The following is a 16,667-nucleotide window of genomic DNA, read 5'->3' on the forward strand; positions in this document are numbered from 1 at the left end:
GTATTTAGTAAAGGCATGTTTTTCGTTATGGTCATGGAAAAATTTAATTTATTCCTATATATATTTTTTTCTTGGCCCACTTTGTGTCAAATAATTATCTTTGTTTGTGTTAAGTACGTGTTTAGATAACTCCCTGAGCACGAGTTTTTACTCCTTCAGGGAAGAATTAAGACTGTATTTTTGTACATGTTATCTTACTAACAACAAACAACAATAAACTTAATAAAAAATGTCAACATATATGCCCAACTTGGAGTCAGGCCACAAAGGGAAAAACACTGGAGGAGGGGAGTTCGATCCGGTGCTGTGGATTGGACGTCGGCGTAGCTCAATAGTAAGAGCGCTTGGTACGTAGAACCAAAGTCCCGGGTTCGATCACCGGCGCCGGAACGAATTTTTCTCCTCTAATATTAATTGTTACCATAACAGATACATTCTGTAGGAACAAAACATAATAATCTTTACGTTGATCTGTGTGGATAGACATGAGGAACAGCTAATACGTGGTGAGACACTGTCGTCATGCTGAGGACCTCTATCGCCTTTAAAAACACACCGCTCTAGACAAGGTTCGAACCCTCGACACTTGCATCCGAGGGCAAAGATAGTAATCTTTAGACCAGCTGAGAACAGCCTGGGTCCACGGAGAGAACTTCAATGTGGACTACATTTCTCATTAGAACAGAGCCCGGTTCTCTCAATTAAAATCCATGCAAGAGCTTCTGAACACTGTTGAGAATGAGCAAATAAGAAAGCTTTCACTTTTGTTGTGGATTACACTTCCACGCGACGAGCTGGAAAGGACGTTCGATCCACAGCTTTTCACATGCGCGCAATATCAGAGATGAAAACCAGCGTTGACATGTGGAGTGCTGCAAGAAGCGGCCATGTGCAGCCTTAACAAGCCTTTGATTCCGCTGGTTTGGAACGCTATCTTTCACAAACAGGGATCGAAATGAGACGGGAGGGGTGGATATCATGAAAGGTGCTTTTTTTATTTGACAGAGCTGGAATAGGGATGGCAAGAGTACAGAATGACACACACGCAACATTATGAATGAGAAAAAAGTTTATAACGAGCGCTAAACATCTCTGAACACTAGCTAAGGGAGACACACAGTATATCTCTTCCCCCTTTTGAAAATGCTTCCACATAGTCGCATCATGTTGAAACAGGGATGTGCAACGGACAAAAGTTTCCATTAAGTCGCTGTAAATTAACAAAAAGGAACTGTCACTGTTTAAAGAGGGACAGTTCTCGATTACAGTGCTGTGGGCTCGAGTTCCATTCTAAGGAACTGGATGTGTTGTTTAAGGTATGTTCTCGCGTTATGCTGATCACACCTCCAGGGAGTTCAGCTACACCTATATGTCTAGTAACAGTACCTGACCCCTGCGGTGGCTGAGAGGTCAGACTCTAGCCTGTCACGCAGGCGGCCTGGGTTCGAGTCCCGGCTAGATCTGAGATTTTTCATTGAAAAATCCATAGTGACACTTGTGACGGACAAGGTCGCAGTTGGGGTTTTTCTCGGGGTTCTCCCGTTTTTCCCCATATTAGGCATTTACATCATTCCGTCCCTATTTCTCCATTTCGTCATCATTCCATAGTATTCCCCAATCGCCGGAGGGGGCTGGCCTATGAATGAAGGGGCTTGTCTGCTCGAAAGTTGGGTGTGGGTTTGGGAATGCACCTAGTTGAGGGTTAGTGCAATAGATCGTAACAGGTCACAGTCCTGAGCCATAGTGTCCCCCTCCCTTAAATTCCATTCCATTCAAACGGTACACTGACGTTCAAAGACACCTGACCCCTACTAATCGACAGTGTTCGATAATTAGTTCGTGTAAGTGTTGCTTTTTTACTTACTACGTCTATTAATAGATGACGAAGATCACAGTCAGTTTTAATGTTCGTCCATTAGAGGCGCTATGTCGAGTGTGGTGAAGTTCGATGTTCGCTCTGCAGAAGGAAGCCTGTCGTGTTTGCTCTACTTCGTTATAAAAATATTCGCTGTCCTCCACTCCCACCCCTTCAAGTTTTAACCGCTTAAGGACTTTAGCACAGATCTTGCGATTAGTTTTTCATATGAAATGAAACGAAGTTTGTAATATATTGGTTGTTCCTCTCATATTCCAACATTGCAGGACACTAGCAAGTGTTGCCAATTGTACACAAATAGCCTACACCCGCATTATTCAATTCAAAATTTCATTCCCCTCTAATGATTGTAAAAAAGGACTGGTTCAGCGTAAAACAGCTGATACTGTCAAATGTGAGGATAAATAATTTATGCTTAATTGCATCACCATTTTCCCTAACGCTATTTTAGCCGTCCAGTAATTGTGTCATCTATCGAGAACTAGCGGAACTATTTCAAAGTCTGTCAATTTTTTTATATCTTTGGTTCTGATTTATCCCGTGGTTAGAAAGTTCGATTACACGATCGTAAAATCGTAGGCCAGATATCTTTGAACGCCAATGTACTAAGTTCTCAGAAATGAGTCATATTTTGATAACAAGCTATCATTGTGGATGATAATGATAATGGTGATGATGATGATGATGATGATGGTAAGACATCTGATTTATAAGCACTAAAAGTTAAGAACGCCGCCGGATGTATCAGATTGGATGTGTTGTCCGTTAGGAGTTTTTTTGTCTGCTTAGCAATACTCCAAAATCTAATAATAATAGAGGCTAGCCGACGAGGTAGGCCAGTGCAGCGGTGCACAACCCGTGGCCCGCGGGCCTCATGCGACTCGCCACTATGTTTGCTGCGGCCCGATAGTAAAGTTTCAAACTTAAAATTTAAAAATATTTGAACAGACTTGTATTATTAATGACTATAAATTACAGCAATAACTAATTAGTAAAACATTTATGTAAATTATTTATTATTGGAAAATGTCTGCGACCCCCCCCCCCCAAAAACATTTTTTTTTAAATAATGGCCCGCAGTATTCACGAGGTTCAGCAACCGTGGTAGTGGCTATAATCCTGTTCGATCCCCGGCATACTTCGAATTATAATTTGTGTTGGGCAAGTCCGTGGTCCAGGTAACACAGGGATTTTCTCCGGGAGCTCCGGTTCCCCTGGGCATCCTAACAAATCTCCATCATAACCTCATCGCGGGTGTAGCGTAGAGCAGCCTCGTACAGCGTACCCTGGGCAACGACTCTGCCTATACAACTGCCTTCATATGGCTAAATGACGAGAAGTCAAGTACCCGCCGTTAACAAAAGAAGAAAAATAGAGGACTGATGGTTTTTCATAAGACAAAATAATGACTCATTACTCGCCAGTCCTTAAAGTTACTAGTTCCGTAATTTTACTGCTCCGTTTCTCGAAAGTTTTGTTAGTTACTAATGACTTGTTAACTGATAAAAGATTTAACGAATAAGGACGTAGTTCTATTAGACTGAGGTAGATGGAACTGGTAATTCACTCACTCACTAACTCACTCACGCACTCACTAACTCACTCACTCACTCACTAACTCACTCACTCACTCACTCACTCACTAACTCGCTCACTCACTAACTCACTCACTCACTAACTCACTCACTAACTCACTCACTCACTCAACACATAGTTTCGGAGTCGGCACATAGGTACCTCCTAGCGGAGGTTTCACTATCACAATGAAGTTATACTTACTTGCCGATAGGTGGCAGAGGGACAAGTGGTAAGCTCTTAGCCTCAAAAGCCACCTAGTTTGTAATAATTAAGATATTACTAGGACGCGAGAGTGGGAATATCTATTACAGAGGCTCTAATGTTTCGGAAAAATCCGAAAGTCCCTCCCGTAGGAGTTGCGCTCCGGATTTTTATGTCCTGAAAAATCTATGAATTCAGACAGGTTTTAACCCGCTACCCTTGGGTCTAGAGAGCACTCTACTCCTAGCCCACTGGAGGGGGGGCGGCGAAACAAGAAGTGTATGACATTAATTCGAGAATGTAGACATTCACACACTCTTATTTAAAAAATATATATAAAATTAAAAAACTATTAGTAGTTTGTCAGCTGCCTCAAAGAATAATTTTATTTTATATAATACATGATAAGCTATCTTGTAGCTTTGTTACTAAATCCGTGAATGCAACTTTATTCAGGCGAAAACGTTCCTGGAACTCTTCTTTGTTACTGTAAAGAAATGAACCCGATTTCTATACACTCTTGGTGCATTATCGTTGACTACAATAGGGAATTCTTCTTCATCTGAAGACGATAAACTTATTTTGAAGACTTATAATATTGCTATATTGCAATGATCACCATAGTAACCGCCTCTAGTAATGTAAATGTTTTCAGTATATCTATGTGGTGGGTTTTCTTACTTCAATTAGAACAGTCGAAAACTGAGGTTCAATGATTTCTTTCGATAGTTCTGCACATATGAGAAGAGTTATGGATTCCGTAATCCCCCAACATCGAAAGGCTAAGTTTGTGAGTGATTTAAGGAATCATTAGACCTGCTGAACGTTAGAGAAATTCATTTATAATACTTACAGATTCATTATCTTTAATTAATATTTTTTAGTTAGAGACCGGCAAAGAGTATAGGCAAAGTATCGAGTAAACTGCACGCTTTTGTGCCAGTGGCGGCTACGATTGTTAGCAAAAGTTATGTTGTTAGCTCTTCATTACCATTACATTCGTATCTGAGTTCAAACCCGACCGAGGGTAATAGCGATAAAATCCTTAGAAATGTTTCCGTCGGAAGAAAAGCTACGAAATCCGTGCAAATTCACGGAAATGCCCCTGAATGAGAGGCAGAAATGATTAGCCATTTCCTAACCACGTGCGAATCTCACTTACCCATATGAGTGACGGCTTGTCATACTCTATACACGTAATCCATATCATCGTGTACCAAATCCTAACACCAAAAAATAACGATGATGGTGATTATGCAGTAATGGTGAATACACGACCGCGATTTTTATTAAAAACTGAGGTAATCCGCATCCATAACAGCTGCGAGTAGCCATTTTAACGGTACATACATGCACAATTTAAAATGCATACGTAATCATAAACTGAAGTGTGTTTCAAACACCTTTCTATTCAATGAATATTTAATGAGATATAAATATGGAGCAAAATATACAGCGTTTCAAAAGCTAATAGCTATAAAGCTTAGTCTACATATTCATAGTCTGTATGGCGGAGATCCCGTTTCGAATCCCGTCGCGTGAAATATAATTTATGGTGCTGCGGTTTGTTTTCTAGGCTGTCTGTCCTTATCAGGGATATAGGCCTACGTAGCATGACTGATCAACACCGCCCCCTTGCAGGCCACGAGAATTAAGAATGAAGACAGTGGAAGGCTGCTGTGTAGAGGCTATTCCCCATCTCAAATCAACCGAAATTTAGAGAAAATTGACCTTGCAATTTTTAAATACAATGAAACTTTTTCTGTCCGTTGACAACTGTGATACAATGCTTTGTGCAAAGTTTGAGGCATCAGAACTTCATAGTGTTTAAATTAAAAATATTTAAATTTATCGTATTTTCATAAAATTAGCAACTTTAAACTGTTGTGGCTCCGAAATCCTTTCACCCAATGATCAAAATCATGGTTTATTTTGATGCTGAGAAATTAAAGTTTATATTGACATGTAAACAGTTTTTCTTACTTTTTATGGAAATGGAGAAATTTAGATTTTTCTTCATTAAGACGACTTTGAACACGAAAAAATATTTTTTAAATATATGGTTAGATTCCGCATTGAAAGCACAAGTAAACACATATTTTTACTGGTGTACCGTTGATAAGAAAGTATTGAAAATATCAAATAAAGAAAATAAATAGTACGCGCGTGAAGTAGCCAGCTGACTGTGAGGCGGGAGCTAGCCGAGACAAGCAAGGCCAGGAGACATAAACACTTGATGTTTCGTCTAGTAGCGCATAGCTGGGCTAGCTTTTATCACAGGTTTTCATAAACACAGGAGTAAAATGACGCCCAATGCCCGCTTATCTTCATCTCTCGGCCAGTGCGTGCTGTGTTGCGCCTTTCAAGTCTAGGCGTGTGAAAATAATTGATTTAATACCCTCGAAACTTATTTCCGTACCACTAAGCAAACAATGCCGAATCCCTCTTAATAATGCAAGGTTTTTTCTCAATATTTTTTCACATTTTTACAAAGGGGCAAAAAGCCTAAAAGTAAGTAAAATCAGATTATCTGTCTCTCTCTGTGTACAATAAAAATAAGGATTACTTCTTAACATAACGTACCAAATGTCAGCTTCAAAATGAGCTCCGTTCAATGTTCTGCAGTAAATGGTTCCAAAGTTCTGAGCGCTGAAAGAGGCTTGTTTTTCTAAAATACGCTAAATTTGTCGCTCAACAATACGAAAACCGTTTGACTTTCGATAGTATATTTTTGAAAATGCACTGTCCACAGCACCTTGTATAAATAGGGAAAAATTAGAGTTTAAAAAAATGCGAGGTTTTTTTACTGATCGATTTCATATGGAATAGCCCGTATACAGTCTATTGTGCCACGGTTTCTCTTTTCGAGTTTTATTGGTAATTCTTGCTTGAAGCTCTTGAAATGGTGTCTTAAATATGGGAAAATACGAAAAAAAAAACTTTTTATAGTTGTGATGTAAATCATCAAATAAAGTGTGAAATAGTCCTCGGTTCTGTCTTCCCGAAACTAGTGAATGGACCCAGACTCTTCTTCTATCTTTACGTCTATTCTTTCTCCGTATGAGCAAAGTTCCCAAAAGTATATCTCCCTTTATGTCCATATTCATTCGAAAGTGAAAAATTCTCTACAAAAATTTAGTATATTAAGCAGTGCAACAAACGCGCGCTAAGTGGCCTCGTCAGAGGCAGACTACCACTTACCCACAGTTACTATTACCAATCTGTTTCTACAAGATTCTGAGACATATTTGGAACATTCAATGCTATGACCTGTACGCTATAGTTTACAGAATGCATCATTTTAGCTGACTACGTTATGATAGGCTGGGTGATTTTTTCAGTGATACACGCTTCATTCTTCTCCATATCCACATTTCAAATGCTTCTAGTCGCTTCCCCTCACTTTTTCGTATCGTTCATGTTTCTGCCTCGTACACTGTCACACTCCACACAAAGCACTTCACTAGTCTCTTCCTTAGTTTTTTTTCCAGAGGTCCGCAGAAGATGCTCCTTTCTCTATTAAGAGCTTCCTTGGCCATTGCTATCCTCCTTTTGACTTCTTGGCAGCAGCTCGTGTTCCTGTTTATAGTACATCCCAAGTATTTAAAGCCTGAAATGGTTGTCAATATTTTAATATGAATAAAGAGTTGTCTTAAAATATATAGTCTTTTTCTTCTTCCTCGTGTTTTAGGATAAATCCTGTATTTTTTAACTTTGCTATCTTAATCCGTTGTTGGTGTCCAACTTTCCTTCCACCGTTTAGGGGGTCATCCCAAAGGTCTTGGGGTGTCCAACTTTCCTTCCACCGTTTAGGGGGTCATCCCAAAGGTCTTGGGGTGTCCAACTTTCCTTCCACCGTTTAGGGGGTAATCCCAAAGGTCTTGGTGTGTCCAACTTTCCTTCCACCGTTTAGGGGGTCATCCCAAAGGTCTTGGGGTGTCCAACTTTCCTTCCACCGTTTAGGGGGTCATCCCAAAGGTCTTGGTGTGTCCAACTTTCCTTCCACCGTTTAGGGGGTCATCCCAAAGGTCTTGGGGTGTCCAACTTTCCTTCCACCGTTTAGGGGGTCATCCCAAAGGTCTTGGGGTGTCCAACTTTCCTTCCACCGTTTAGGGGGTCATTCCAAAGGTCTTGGGGTGTCCAACTTTCCTTCCACCATTTAGGGGGTCATCCCAAAGGTCTTGGGGTGTCCAACTTTCCTTCCACCGTTTAGGGGGTCATCCCAAAGGTCTTGGTGTGTCCAACTTTCCTTTCACCGTTTAGGGGATCATTCCAAAGGTCTTGGGGTGTCCAACTTTCCTTCCACCATTTAGGGGGTCATCCCAAAGGTCTTGGGGTGTCCAACTTTCCTTCCACCGTTTAGGGGGTCATCCCAAAGGTCTTGGTGTGTCCAACTTTCCTTTCACCGTTTAGGGGATCATTCCAAAGGTCTTGGGGTGCCCAACTTTCCTTCCACCATTTAGGGGGTCATCCCAAAGGTCTTGGGGTGTCCAACTTTCCTTCCACCGTTTAGGGAGTCATCCCAAAGTTGTTGGTGTGTCCAACTTTCCTTCCACCGTTTAGGGGGTCATCCCAAAGGTCTTGGGGTGTCCAACTTTCCTTTCATTGCGACTTTTGGGAGTCGGTCTTCCGTCATCCATAACACATGGTCCCTAATCTCATCATTCGTCTGCCTGTCGTATAACGTAACGCCAGCTATACTTCGTAATGTCCTCATTTCTGTTGTTGTCATCATTTTCGCAGTTTTTTTTTTGTTTCTGCTCGAGTTTCAGTTGCATATGTTAATACTGGCATTATAAACGTTTTATATATTCTGATCTTGCTTTCTATGTTCATGTATTTATTTTTCCAAATTACGTCTCTTAGATATCCTGATATTATGTTTGCTTTAGTATTCTGTTCTCTTACTTCTTCCTCCAAATTTTTATTGCTTGTTATTTTTGTTCCTAACAAGGGAAGGGTTTCGGCTCGAACAGGAATTTTTGGTTAAAAATTTGTACAGACGCTTACCTGACACTGGTGATGAAGACCGTAAAAGCATTCATTTGTGTAACTCTCCGATTGGTTGGTATTGGTCAATACACTTCTTTAAAAATGTACGTGAGGATTCTCTATAAAATGCATGAAACAGCATGGAGCAGAGCAATAAGCACAACACGCAGAAGCAACACCTGAACAATCTGCTGAACCACACTCCAGTGCTGAACAATCAAATGCCACCTGAATTACATTTTTGAAGTCCGAGACTTGTTCAGGATTCACGTAACCAGCTGACTGCCAGGAATACTGAAGCATAGGGCGGTACACTGGAGCAGACAACTGGTTATGAATAACAGAGTGCATTTTCATTATAAACACTCGATTTTCCCAGTTAAGTTCTGGATTCTCAGCAAGAGTCCTTATGAAATGTTTTATCCTCCAAGCATATATTTTGTATTGTCTAAGGAAATAGGTATTCAGAAGCTGGATATATTTAGTTTTTTTTAGGTGGAATGATCATACATTCCACGTCCTAGCCTTGGAATGATTCATTTATTAAGGTTGCGTCCTTGTGCGCATTCAATGACTCACACAACAGTATATACTTTTGATTAGCTGCAATATTTTCAGACAGAACGTTGGAGAAAAATGTTCTTAAATGGGCTTCAGACATTTTACCACTCGCACTAGCTTCTAGGCTTACGGGTAAGGTGTCCCATCCCCTTAACTTGTGCAGTGCTCTCCCCACCCCTCAACTTGTACAGTTCTCTAATAGACAAACCACACATTACACAAACGAATGCTTTTGTGAGCTTTACAGAGATGTAACGATGGACCTGTATACAAATTTTGGATATGAAATTCCTGTTCGAGCCGAAATCCTTCCCTTGTAAGTAACTGAAACTCTTTACTTGTTCTATGATATAGTAAAATTGTTAATTACATTTTCTATACTTTATATATCTCACTGAGCCCGGGTTCAAATTCTTGTTGGGACAAGTTTCCTGGTTGAGGTTTTCTCCGAGGTTTTCCTTCAACCTATTAAGAGCAAATGCTGGGTAACTTTCGACGCTGGACCCTGGACTCATTTCGCTGGCATTATCACCTTCACATCATTCTGATGGTAGATAACCATAGCAGTTGATATACAGACGTGGACAAATTATTAGCAAAATTGAAGATTTTTATTATATATTTTTACAAAATATGATTCTTCAATTTAGACTACAGTTGACATTTTTGTGTATTTCCAAATTATTAGCAAAATTGAAGATTTGTATTGTATATTTTTCAAAATTTAACTCCTCAATTTGGACTACATTTGATATTTTTGCATATTTACAAATTATTAGCAAAACTGAAGGTTTTTATTGTATATTTTTAGAAAATTCGATTCTTCAATTTGGACCACAGTTGACAGTTTGGATATTTCCAAATTATTAGCAAAACTGAAGATTTTTGTTTTTGTATTTTTACAAAATTTGACTCTTCAATGCAGTTGATATTTTTGCTAATTTACAAATTATTAGCAAAATTGAAGATTTTTATTATATGTTTTTACAAAACCTGACTCTTCAATTTAAACTACAGTTGACATTTTTGCATATTTCTGTCTTCTGTAATGAAGGAAATATGAAAAATTTTCAACTGCACTCTAAATTGAAAAGTCAAATTTTGTAAATAGAATTATCATAAAAAAAATCGTCAATTTTGTTAATAATTTGTCCACATCTGTAGCGTCGTAAAATAACCCTAAAAAGATATACTGTGTGTCACTGATCTGCATAATCAGTCTCAGAACGGTCAGGGACTTATAAGGATAGGATATAATGTTGGGGTTTCACATCGTAAATGAAGGAACGTAGCCTAGTGAACTTGAACCAGATTGCAAACCACGCCAAAGTCCGGAAGAGAGAGAGTACTTTCAACTCCAATGTTCATCAACAAAGTTACCTCAGCCCCTGCGGTGGGCTTAATCACTCTGCAGAGGACCCGGGATATAACTTTTACTTAAAAATTTAAGCGAATCCCCAGTCAGGAACCCGAGCGGAGTTTCAAAGTGTAATGTTTCATTAGTGAAATAGTTCGGTGTACCAGATAGATCCTTTGAATTCTGTCAGCTTCGGTAGTCTTCAGCTCCGTTAACAGCGTTACATCTTCTTCAAATATCGAAGCCCGTACCATTAACTTTCTTCCAAGAGCTGTTTCTTGCACAGTTATACTTCGCTACAATGATATCACCAATCAACATGCTCCTACGTCATGGTGGATCGTCGCATTTCTGTGTTTCGGTTACACCAGGAGGCTGGTATTACACTACCAAAGTTCTATGACAAAGAATATGATAAAATATTTTATCAAAGATCTGTGATAAAAGGTAGGATTTTGAGTATATTACACTATATAAAATATTTGATTAAAGATTCCAAGAGATCGATGAAAGGATCAAGAGTATCTTTCTTAGATTACCGTTACAGATCACATGGTCGTAAAAGAATAAGTTCATGATGATGATGATGATGATGATGATGATCAATGATCTGTGATTAAAGGTAAGATTCTCAGTATATTACAATATATAAAAGATTTTATCAACAGTAATCTCACTAGACGTTTTGATTTATCTAGAGAAAATCAAAACTCGAGTGGGATTTAATTGACTATTACACGATTAGAAGAAAGTATATACAGATTAAAAGTAACGAAGTACTCCAATACAATAAAATATTAATTGACTTACGAAAATACAACTGTCTTCAAATGTATTACTGTACCATCTCAACATTACAAATATTACTCTAGATGCATGCTAGATGGCAATGGTGTGTTATGATTATGTGATGTTATCAGGTGTGCCAACTATGGAATCTTCATTGAACCACAGTCACGAAGCTTGAGTTTTGAGGGTGCTAGAAACAATAGACTGTGACGGTACTATTTTGCATTACCTGTAATGAGGCGATATTAGCGATCCTAGTGGTGAGCAACTATCTAATGTTTGCATATTTACTACGTATTGAGCTTCGCGACTGTATATACTAGACTGTGATTGAACTCTGTAGACGGTTACTAGTCAAGAAGGCTTTGTTGATTCAGTTTCATTTTTATTAAAACAGCTGCATTCCACTTCAATTATCCGGATCCCAGTAATCAACGTCACTTTACAGATGATTTTCAATAAATATTAGTATTAAACAATCTCTGATACGTGACTATCCATAATGTCATATAGCAGAAGCTATAACATAACTAAATAATATAAACAAGAGTTAGAAAAGTTTTAATTAGGCATGATGAAATAAACAAGAAAAGTTTTAATTAACGATGATGACATAAAAAATAAATATGAATAATTTTAAAAGAAACAATTATTGAAAGTATAATTTTCAAATTTAAATATTTTAGTGGTTCGTGTTAGTGTCTTATATTAGACGTGTGCTTAAAAGAAGTGGAACTCGTTGATGTACATGGTTTATTCCTCAACTTATTCAGGATTTCCGAATGGTGCTCTTCATTTATTTGTAAATAATTTCAGGGAAGATGCATAGGTAGCCTATGACCAGTGATGTTTATTAATTCTTGTTCTTGAATGCCAATGCGAGTCATATTTGAAACTGCTGTGCATCGACTGGAGTGGTTTGTAATTTTCTGTGTTGCTTTTTTTTTTTTTGACGTCCAGACCAGCGCAGTTTGAAATGTTGGCAAACAAAGAAACAAATGCTAGGGACGCGATAAATTGTGCAATAAGCAGCCATGATTAGTTGAAATACGTCCTTTCGTACCGTTTTATTGGTCAAAAGTAGTATGACGTAGTAAAAGTGTAATAGTCAAAGATCCAAAATTAAGGAAAAAGAATCATCAGCGTCCATTTATACGTAGTTAAATGAAATAAGACAATTTTCGATCACAGATATGCAAATATGAATGATGAACAATACTATACATGTTTAGCTACAATTGGTTGAAAATATTACAATATGCATATTGCTGACATGAATTGCAAGACGTGACAAGAAAAGTATCCATCAAAACTCACTAAAAATGTAATGTGAGGAATTAAAAAGTTACATGAATTATGTGAGAACGAAGATAATCTTCAGTTCGTCCAGACTTATAGGCCTACATCACTCGGCAGTATAGTCTGCTATTTTATGTACACTTCTCGTCTTTTATTTCTGTTTTTATAGTCCGTGTTTGGTGTTTTGTAACATTTCGTTTGCTTCATATTCTCATTATCAGCATTTCTGTAGTAGTAACAGTGAAAGAATATTTACGTTTCGCCATAGTGGTTTCGAGCTAGGCAGATCTTTTATAAAAGATAACAAGATGTATCTACATTTTTATAAAAGATCTTTTATGAAAGAAACTTTTATAAAAGAAAACCCACTACACTGTCATATATTTTATAAAAGATCTTTGTCAAAGAACTTTGATAGTCATAATCTTGTAATAATCATCATGTTTAATTGTTAATATAAACAGCGGTTGCCATAGCAAACAATGTTTTATTGATACGTTTGACATTTTGAAATCCTCTCATTGCATTCATTGCACCAAGAGAGAAAGTAGAAATGTTACATGTTAAATCTATATTATACATACTAGGTTCAAAAAGTTCCCGGAATTTGCTAGCATCATAGAAACAACGTACCTTAAACACTATTCTACAGCATTCCCTTCAAAATAGTTGCCTTCCGCAACAACACACTTTTGCCAACGCGTGTAGAGTTCCTGGAAGCAGGCCTGGAAGCCATTTTGTGAAACCCGTCTTAGTGCTCTCGTCGCGTTTGCGATAACCTCTTCAGCATTGAATCTCCGTCCTTTCAGATGACTTTTCAGACGGGGAAACAGAAAGTAATCAGGTGGTGAGAGATCAGGAGAGTATGGTGGGTGATCCAAAGCAGTTATGTTGTGCCTGGCAAAAAATTCTTTACAATAATTGCGCGATGAGCAGGTGCATTGTCATGCATAAGGAACCAGTTGTTTTCTACCCACTTTTCTGGACGTTTCCTTCTCATGCGTCCCAGAGGCGACGGAGGGTTTCTACGTACAATTCTTTCGTTACAGTACGACCTTCTGGAATGAACTCATGGTGCATGAGACCCTGACAGTCGAAGAAAACTTCCAACATAACTTTGCTTTAAGTGTGCTTAAATGCGACAGGCTCATGTCAGTAGATTTACTGGCATGTGAAAGAACTCCTGCGGGACAAAATTCCGGCACATCCGGCGATGCTGATATAACCTCTGCAGTTGCGAGCGTCGTTAAATAAAACATAACATTTAAAATAACTTTGCCTTTGGAAGTGTCCCTAGGAAATTTTTGCTTCCGAGGAGATGTTTTAGATTTCCACTCTGATGACTGTCGTTTAGGGACTGGGTCGTACAAGTAGCACCAGTTTAATTTTGTTTAAGAAATCACCATCTTCATCAGCCATACTGATCATGTCCCCAGCAAAACACAGAACTTGATGTTTGTACTTTGCTCTGTGGACATAATTACAAAATGCGACGAACAAACAAAACACTATGATAAACAATTGCCTACAACTCAAAACCAATAATTGCCATTATCAGCAAACTTTAAGGAAATGACATCATGAATGTTACCAACAAAACAAATGTATAATATCCCTTGTTATATATTAATACGAAAAATGGTAGTAAAATTCCGGGAACTTTTTGAACCTAGTAGTATATATAATTTGAACAGGTAATGGAAATTACGGGAAAACGGCTGGACGGATTTTAATAAATGACCCCTCATTTTGAAGCTTGGAACTCAAAGTGTTTCGGAAAAGTAGTAGTTTTCAGTGAAACGTCAATTTTTAAACATAATTTTCCTAATTTTCCATCTGTCGTCAGTTTTGAGAACTAGCTAATAGCATTCACGGCCGACTTGATATTCCCTTCGCTTTTTTGTAAAGGGGAAGCGAAGCAAGCATCAAGTCGGCCGTGTTGCATTTCAGAATAAAACAAAACACATACTACAGTAAACAATATTACAAGAAGGCCATGATCTGTTAGAATGCTGACACATTTAGAGATCAAATTAAATTGGTTATTAAAAACTTAACTTAGTAAAAATAATTTACAGGTTCGATTCTGTGGTGTGTAAGTTTCTGGGTACAGCTGTGTATTGGATATTAAAAACTACAAAACTGGAGGTGGTTTGATGACATTATTACCATTAGAAATGAAATATCATTGTAGTTAATGCCATGATGTGACTATTTTTCATTAATTATACACATTAATGCTATATTGATGATATGAAAGTGAAATGTTTTGGTGTTATATAAGTAGATGTAGAGAATAACTTAAATTAGATTTTGATTTCTATATTTTACTGAGTGGCGGCTATATAGTATTATATAGTATATGTTACTGAAAGCTATAAAACTTACGTAAGATAATAATATTATTAAAAATCAAAAATTTTTATAATTATTAATCAAGTGGTGTTGGGTCTTTTTCATATATTTAATGGCGGTGTAGTGAAGGTATTTATATGTGTGGTCCTCTTCAGTATTGGCTCGAGACAGAGTATTTTTCATTGTTATGGAAGCAAATAACTTTCCGAATGTCTGGTATTCTTCGTTGAAAATAAATCTGAAAAATGTTTATTTGAACGTCTTATGAACTTAGTTTGCAGCATTTGCTGCACAAGCCACTAGTAATATTATAAACTGATAAGTTTCTTGTTTTCTACATTAGTAAAAATTTCATATGACTGGCCACGAACACCACTATAAACCTAATCACTCCATTTTATTTACATTCATAGCTTATAAATATTATTTTCATCCACCTTATCTTGGTAACCGGCCTAAATTATTTCCTATCATTATTTTTTCTACTCTACTATCTCATTACGATACCTCTTCCAATATTACAATCACTTATCTTCAGTAGTACACACTGATTTCTCTAATTTCTCTTTCCTGTCTTTCATTCCTATCAATTCACCATATTTACGCTCTCTTCATATTTTCAATACATTACTACGAGCTTTCTACCTTCCACTTCACTCTAATTCTTTCTCTTCTAAGCTCAAGTTCCACTTCCCTGCATGTCCATGGATGTGAAGACATTTCTGCTTCCGGACGGTTTAACAAAAGAAGTATACTATTAAGAAATTACAGACACAAAATGAAAATGAATACTGAGCGTCGTTTTGACACCACACCACAGTATTCCTGTGTAATCCAAAATATAGATCGCTAATGAATGAATGAATGAATGAAAGGGGAAAATGATAGGAAAAGCATTAAAAGGCACGCGAAAACGCGTCCTCGAAAAAGAGTTTACTTACTTACTGCCTTTAAGGAACCCGGAGGTTCATTGCCGCCCTCACATAAGCCCGCCATTGGTCCCTATCCTAAGCAAGATTAATCCATTCTCTACCATCATATCCCACCCCCCCCTCAAATCCATTTTAATATTATCTTCCCATCTACGTCTCGGCCTCCCCAAAGGTCTTTTTCCATCCGGCCTCCCGACTAACACTCTATATGCATTTCTGGATTCGCCCATACGTACTACATACCCTGCCCATCTCAAACGTCTGGATTTAATGTTCCTAATTATGTCAGGTGAAGAATACAATGCGTGCAGTTCTGTGTTGTGTATCTTTCTCCATTCTCCTGTAACCTCATCCCTCTTAGCCCCAAATATTTTCCTAAGCACCTTATTCTCAAACACCCTTAATCTTTGTTCCTCTCTCAAAATGAGAGTCCAAGTTTCACAACCATACAGAACAACCGGTAATATAACTGTTTTATAAATTATAACTTTCATATTTTTTGACAGCAGACTAGATGATAAAAGTTTCTCAACCGAATAATAACAGGCATTTCCCATATTTATTCTGCGTTTAATTTCCTCCCGAGTGTTATTTATATTTGTTACTGTTGCTCCAAGATATTTGAATTTTTCCACCTCTTCGAAGGATAAATCTCCAATTTTTATAGTTCCATGTCGTACAATATTCTGGTCACGAGACATAGTCATATACTTTGTCTTTTCGGGAT

General features: G+C 37.9%; 1 protein-coding gene across 4 annotated transcripts in view; it reads right to left on the reverse strand.

Annotated features, from left to right (window-relative positions):
- Ddr (discoidin domain-containing receptor 2) overlaps positions 1-16,667 on the reverse strand; it is a 1,446,713-nt gene that overhangs the window by 388,729 nt on the left and 1,041,317 nt on the right. The gene's annotated exons all lie outside the window — the stretch shown is intronic.

Source organism: Periplaneta americana, chromosome 17 (assembly GCF_040183065.1).
Source record: "Periplaneta americana isolate PAMFEO1 chromosome 17, P.americana_PAMFEO1_priV1, whole genome shotgun sequence".
NCBI lineage: Eukaryota > Metazoa > Arthropoda > Insecta > Blattodea > Blattidae > Periplaneta > Periplaneta americana.